This window comes from Eschrichtius robustus, chromosome 2, assembly GCF_028021215.1.
Source record: "Eschrichtius robustus isolate mEscRob2 chromosome 2, mEscRob2.pri, whole genome shotgun sequence".
Classification (NCBI taxonomy): domain Eukaryota; kingdom Metazoa; phylum Chordata; class Mammalia; order Artiodactyla; family Eschrichtiidae; genus Eschrichtius; species Eschrichtius robustus.
This window is the reverse complement of record NC_090825.1, coordinates 133,490,319-133,496,477: the sequence shown is the minus strand read 5'-3', so window position 1 is coordinate 133,496,477 and position 6,159 is coordinate 133,490,319.

The following is a 6,159-nucleotide window of genomic DNA, read 5'->3' as shown; positions in this document are numbered from 1 at the left end:
TGGAAGTGAGGGTAGACGAGCGTGGTTAACTTGAGATGCACTAAAGCCCTCCAGACTGCCCCTTCCTCCAAATAGCCAGGCTGCTGGGAGCCAGATGCTGGTGTTTGCCATAGTATTCATCTCTGCTTGCCAGTGGGCAAAGCTGGGTAGTAGCTGAACTTTTCGTAGGACTTTAGGAATATCAGCACCCCTCTCAGGGGTTTGGTTCCACTGAACCAAGGCACAAACGGGCTCTGCTTCACACTGGAAAGTCCCCTCAGGAATAAGCACTCAGCACTTCTGTTTTCTGGGAGGGTGATGATTAGGAGAAGCGGCCTTCTCTGACTCAACCCCCAGAGCATGGCTTTTGGTGAGTTCCATGAAACATGAGACATGGATCAAGGACAAAGCCAGAATCAGGTTTATGCCTCTAACAGCTGTGGTTTTCAAATTGTTTCAGATTGCAGAAGTTCAAACAACAGCTGCAGTTTTATTCCTTCTTCTTGGGATGGGAGGCGATGGGTGCAAATACAATGGAAACACAACTGCCGTTGACTATTTTCTATGTCAGTAAATCCCAAGTCATGCCTTGGGTTCTGTGAAATAAGATGGAAAATCAGTGATCTGCTACAACCTAACTAAACTGAATACATGGAGTTAGGTACCCCTAACCCCTATGACTTTCCAAATTCAGATTAATATTTTCACTTAAAGATGCCCCAGACTCTTGGGGCTCTAAGAGACCTTAAAGTTATCTAGTCTACATACAGGAATGGCATGGTCCTCCTGTGTCAGTCCTCATTTGTCTGTCCATGACAGACAGATTGCTTTCTTAAGGACAAACACGTTTTAAAGGCTTTTGACACACACTGACAAATTCCTCTCCAATAAAGCTCAAAGCAGGGGGCCAGCAGTATCTGAAAGACTAAATTGCACGTTTTTTAGCAACTTCCCTAACGTGAGATTTCATTACTTCTGTTGTTCTTTTATTCTCCTGCCTGTATGTTTTGAATGTCAAAATGGAATATAGAATTCCCAAAGGCAAAAACACACTTTTGCAGTCCCCGTAGTAAGAGGCATGAGTGAACACGTAATAATAATGAATCAACATTTACTGAATATTTACTAAGTGCCAGACATTAGGCATTAGCTCACAGGGTTCACAGCGACCCATTTTGTAGAGGAAGCACAGAAGGGCTGAGCAACTTGCCTTATGCGACACAGGGACCAAGCTCAGATCAGTCTGATAAGAGTCTGCAGATCAGCCCATTGCCATGCTGCTTCCACATGGTCACTACAAAGAAATATTTATACATAGGTTGATTAATTGGTTGTTTTCTTCTGGTAGGACAGACCTGAGCAACTCAGAAGGGAACAGCCATAAGAATGGGCTAAAAATGCAATCCTAGTTCTCCCAGCCAGCCCTGACTGGAATAGTCCCAACGGATTTCAACAATGTTGAGCTGAGTTTGAGGGTACGCCCTGAGGTAGTATTTTTATTAAGGATTTCTTATGACTGGAAACTCTAAGAAGGAAGCTTGAATTATCCCATATAAAAATACAGCCATCTAAGATCATCAGTGGCATTTCCTTTTTATAGTGTGTGGTGCTAATAATAACCCCAAACTCCTCAACCCAACTTTCCAGCTTTTTAAAAGAACAGTACTTATGAGAATGTTTCAATGCTTGTGATTGGCAGGATTTATTCCATCCATTGTTTCCTGTGGCTTCCCTGAAGGAGAAGGTAAAGGGTTCGGAGTTGATGGCTACTGCAGTCTCTGTTCTGCCCAAGGACCTGTGAGGGGCCCCTGGCTGCTGAGTGAGAGCTAGAGAGAGAGACAGCCCTCTAAGGAAGTGAGGCAGAGATGTGAGGCCAGAGGAGGAGCAAGGCCGTGAGGGTTTTTATGGAGAACTCAGAACTAAGTCAGATGATCTGTCCTAGGTTCAGGGAGGTACATAGAAAAAACAGACCCCTTTCTCCATATTGTTATCCTTTGGGCAGCCCTGCTCCTGCCAGCCCAGCACTCCATGTCTGACAGGACCTGAGGAGGGAATGCAACTTCTAAGAGTGTGAAAGGTCTTGGCAAGGTGGAGAGTGATTTATAAACTAAATAATTTCCGGAAGGTTTCCCGCCCATGCCAACTCCACGTCTTCCACCACAAGTCTACCTGAGGAGGCCCTCTCCCTGCCGCAGCGCCTGTGGAACAGTTCGCCATTTTTTAAGGTTCTTTTAAAAAAATTTTCTGTAGGTAGAGTTTACATATAGTGATATGTGCCCATTTTAAGTGTACAAATAGCTCAATAAATTTTGACAAGTGTGCACCAATACAACCACCACCACAATCAAGATTTAGAAAATTCTTACCTGCCCCTTCCAAGCAATGCCCACCCCCCAACCCCCCACCCCAGGCCACCACCGATGTACCTTCTGCCGCTGCAGCTTAGATTTCCCTTTTCCAGAATCTCATTTACATCGAACCACGGAGAATGTAGTATTTTGTTCCCGGCTTCCTTCATTCGGCATAAATTTTGTGAGATTCATCAGTGTTGTTGTATATATGAATAGTTCTTTTTTGTTGCTGAGTAATATACTATTCTATGGATTTACCACGATCTGTTTAGCCTTTGAGTTAGCCATTTTTTGATTATTATGAATGAAGGTTCTGTGCACATTCATGTAAAACTCTTTTTGTATGTGCACTCATTTCTCTTGGGCAAATACCTCGGAGTGAAATTGCTGTGTCATAGAATAAGTATATATATATTTTTAATACTTACTTATTTACTTAGTGGCTGCGTCGGGTCCTAGTCGCGGCATGCAGGATCTTTCATTGTGCCGCGTGGGCTCTTCGCTGTGGCACGCGGGCTCCAGAGCACGTGGGCTCTGTAGTTGTGGCACTTGGGCTCTCAAGTTGTGGCGCACGGGCTTAGTTGCCCTGTGGCATGTGGGATCATAGTTCCCCGACCAGGGATTGAACCAGTGTCCCCTGCATTGCAAGATGGCTTCTTAACCACTGGACCACCAGGGAAGTCCTGTATATTTTCAACTTGATAAGAAACTGCCAAACTGTTTTCCAAAGTGGAATATCTGAAAGTTCCAGGTGCTTCATCACATCCTCACCAATGCTTGGTATTGTCAGTCATTTTAAATTTAGTCATTCTCAGGGGTATAAAGTGGTATCTCACAGTGGTCTTAATTTGCATTTCCCTGATAACTAATCACGTTGAACATCTTTTCTTGTGCTTGTTATCCATTCATGTATCATCTTTTTCAATCCTTCTGTCCTTTTTAAAAGATTGAGTTACCTTCTTTTTATTCTGGTTGCAAGCCCTTTATCTGATATTTACATTGCAAATATTTTCTTCCAAATTGTGGCTTGCTGTTTCCATTTCAAGTGTCTTTCGAAATGCAGAAGTTTGGTGGGTTTTCTTTTGAAGTCTAATTTATCATTTTTTTCTCCTAGGGTTTAGGCTTTTGTATTCTGTCCATGAAATCTTTGCCTACCTCGGGGTTGTGAATATATTCTCCTGTGATTTCTTCTAGAAATTTGTAGTTCTAGCTTTACTTTTAGCTCTATGATTTATTTCAAGGTAATTTTTGTATACAACGTGAGGTAAAGACCAAGATTCCCTTTTTTTCATACAGATATCCAGTTGTTCCAGTACCACTTATTGAAAATATAATTTTTTTCTCCTTCTGTCAAAAATCTGCTAAACATAAATGTGCATTTACTTCTGGTTCTGCTACTCACCAGCCTCATGACCTTACAGAAAGGCAGCCTCTCTGAGGTTCCATTTCCTTATCTGTAAAATGGGATAATAGCACCTACTTCTAGGGTACTTTTTTTTCCTTCAAAGAATACGTATAAAAGATTTGCCACTGTGCCTGGCACAGTAGGTCCTCCATAACTGTGGACTGAACACTAACATCAGTTATATATACAAAGCTGTTTACCAATGCTAAAGCACTTTTGAATATATTATTTGGTATGATCTTGTCCGATTCTTCTGTCTCATGCTTTAAGACCCTCTAAGAGAAAGAACTGCAAGATAGTATCATCCTTGCACTTCATCTGTACTCAGTAGAAGTTGTAGGTGTAATTTCCTGAAGGTCAGAGGTCGTGTTTACTCTACTTTGCATTCTCTCCTGGTACCTAGGCAGTGCTCAGCCACACACACTAGGTGCTCGGTGGTAGTGTGATTTCGTTTAGTGGGACAAGAATTTATCTAAGTTCTTCTTGAAATCAGTCATGTTTCCAGTCTTTTCTCTCATCTCTCTTTCCCTCCCTAGAGATCTCATGGGTTCTGAACCACCTTTGATGATCAGCCTGTGACTCCCACATCCTACCCTCTGCCTGGCTTGCTTCCATCCTCCCTTGCGTTTCCAGCACCCTCACACTCAATATGTCTGAAACCACACGCGTTGGCAATATCTGAATCAAAGCTCTTTTGGTTGCAAGAAGCAGAAACTCACTCAAATTAACTCAGGTAGAAAGCAGTGCTTATTAAAAGGCTGCAGGAGGACTCTCTCACAAATGAATGGCGGGGGGCTTGCAGGAGAGCTTCCTTGACTTGAGTGATCAAGGACAGTCTCATAGAATAACAGCATTTGAAACAAAGTCAGGCCATATTTGAAGAGGTGAACATGGTGTGATACATCTTTTCCAGTAGATGGAACAGCTTGGATAAATTCAAGAAGATAAGAATGTGATACTCATTCTTGAATACTGCTTGGTACTGTGGTGATTTGGGAATCCAACTCATTTTTCCAACTGGATTCTGAGTATTAACCTGATCTTATATCTCTTCATATTGCTTTAGGACAAAATAATAAAGATTATCACAACCACCATCATCATCATTATCATCATTACTACCACAACTATTTATCCAACACATGATGTGCCAGGTACCGCACTAAATTCTTTTCCACATTTTTTTTTCCAATCCTCAGAGTACCTTTGAATTTTTATAGCTGAGAAATTTGAGGCTTAGAGAGGTATGTTCTTTAACTTGACCAAGGTGATTACTTAAAAGGTACAGGGGAGAGACTGGACTCCAACCCAGGTCTTGCTCCCAAAGTCCCTTAATCTTGAACCTTAGCTTTCAAACATTGTCTTAACTCTTGGCTTGCTTTTTGGTTTTTTGTTTTTGTTTTTTTTTATAAATGTATTTATTTTATTTATTTATTTTTGTCTGCGTTGGGTCTTCATTGCTGCGCACAGGCTTTCTGTAGTTGCAGCTAGCGGGGCTACTCTTTGTTGCGGTGCACGGGCTTCTCATTGCACTGGCTTCTCTTGTTGTGGAGCATGGGCTCTAGGTGCATGGGCTTCAGTAGTTGTGGCGCATGGGCTCAGTAGTTGTGGCTTGCGAGCTCAGTAGTTGTGGCTCACGGGCTCTACACTGTAGGCTCTGTAGCTGTGGCACACGGGCTTAGTTGCTCCACAGCATGTGGGATCTTCTCGGACCAGGGCTCAAACCCGTGTCCCCTGCATTGGCAGGCGGATTCTTAACCACTGTGCCACTAGGGAAGCCCTTGGCTTGCTTTTTGAATGAAAAAGGCTCTATGTGATTGGTATTGGAAATTCCCCCCACAGTCATCTATAACTATTAAATTATTGTTAGTGCAATCCTGAACTAAAGATCTTTAATGATGACTTCATTCATCACAAAAGATTCTGGCTCTTTGAAAATGACAGAAAATCATTATTTCCTCTGACCAGCCCTTCTTCAAATGGGATTCTAATCCTTAAACCTTGCAGGAATATTGCCACTGGGAGGAAGTAATTTCTCAACCCCAGTTAGCATTGCTAATATTTGGGCAAACAGCTCCTTTTAGATTTGTTTCCTTGGCTTGGCTTTTTGCTTAGAGAACTTTGGTTACAGAGAACACCAAGAGAAGGGCTTTGCAAATGATACTGATCAATAAGCTTCAAGAGGCAGGGAGGATATGATGGGTTTAAGTGGTCCCTGGCTACCCTCCCTGAGCCAAACGCACTTTCAAGGTATCTAAAGCAGTGGCTTTTTAAAACCCAGGTCCCCTAATCAGTGAAGAAGACTACCTTGTGCATTTGTTGCACTCTCTTTGAGAGGGAATCTTCAAACCCTCTCATCTCCAGTCTCTGAATCATGGTCTCAGTATGCCACTGAAATTACTCACGGTCTGTTAAAGAGGAAGT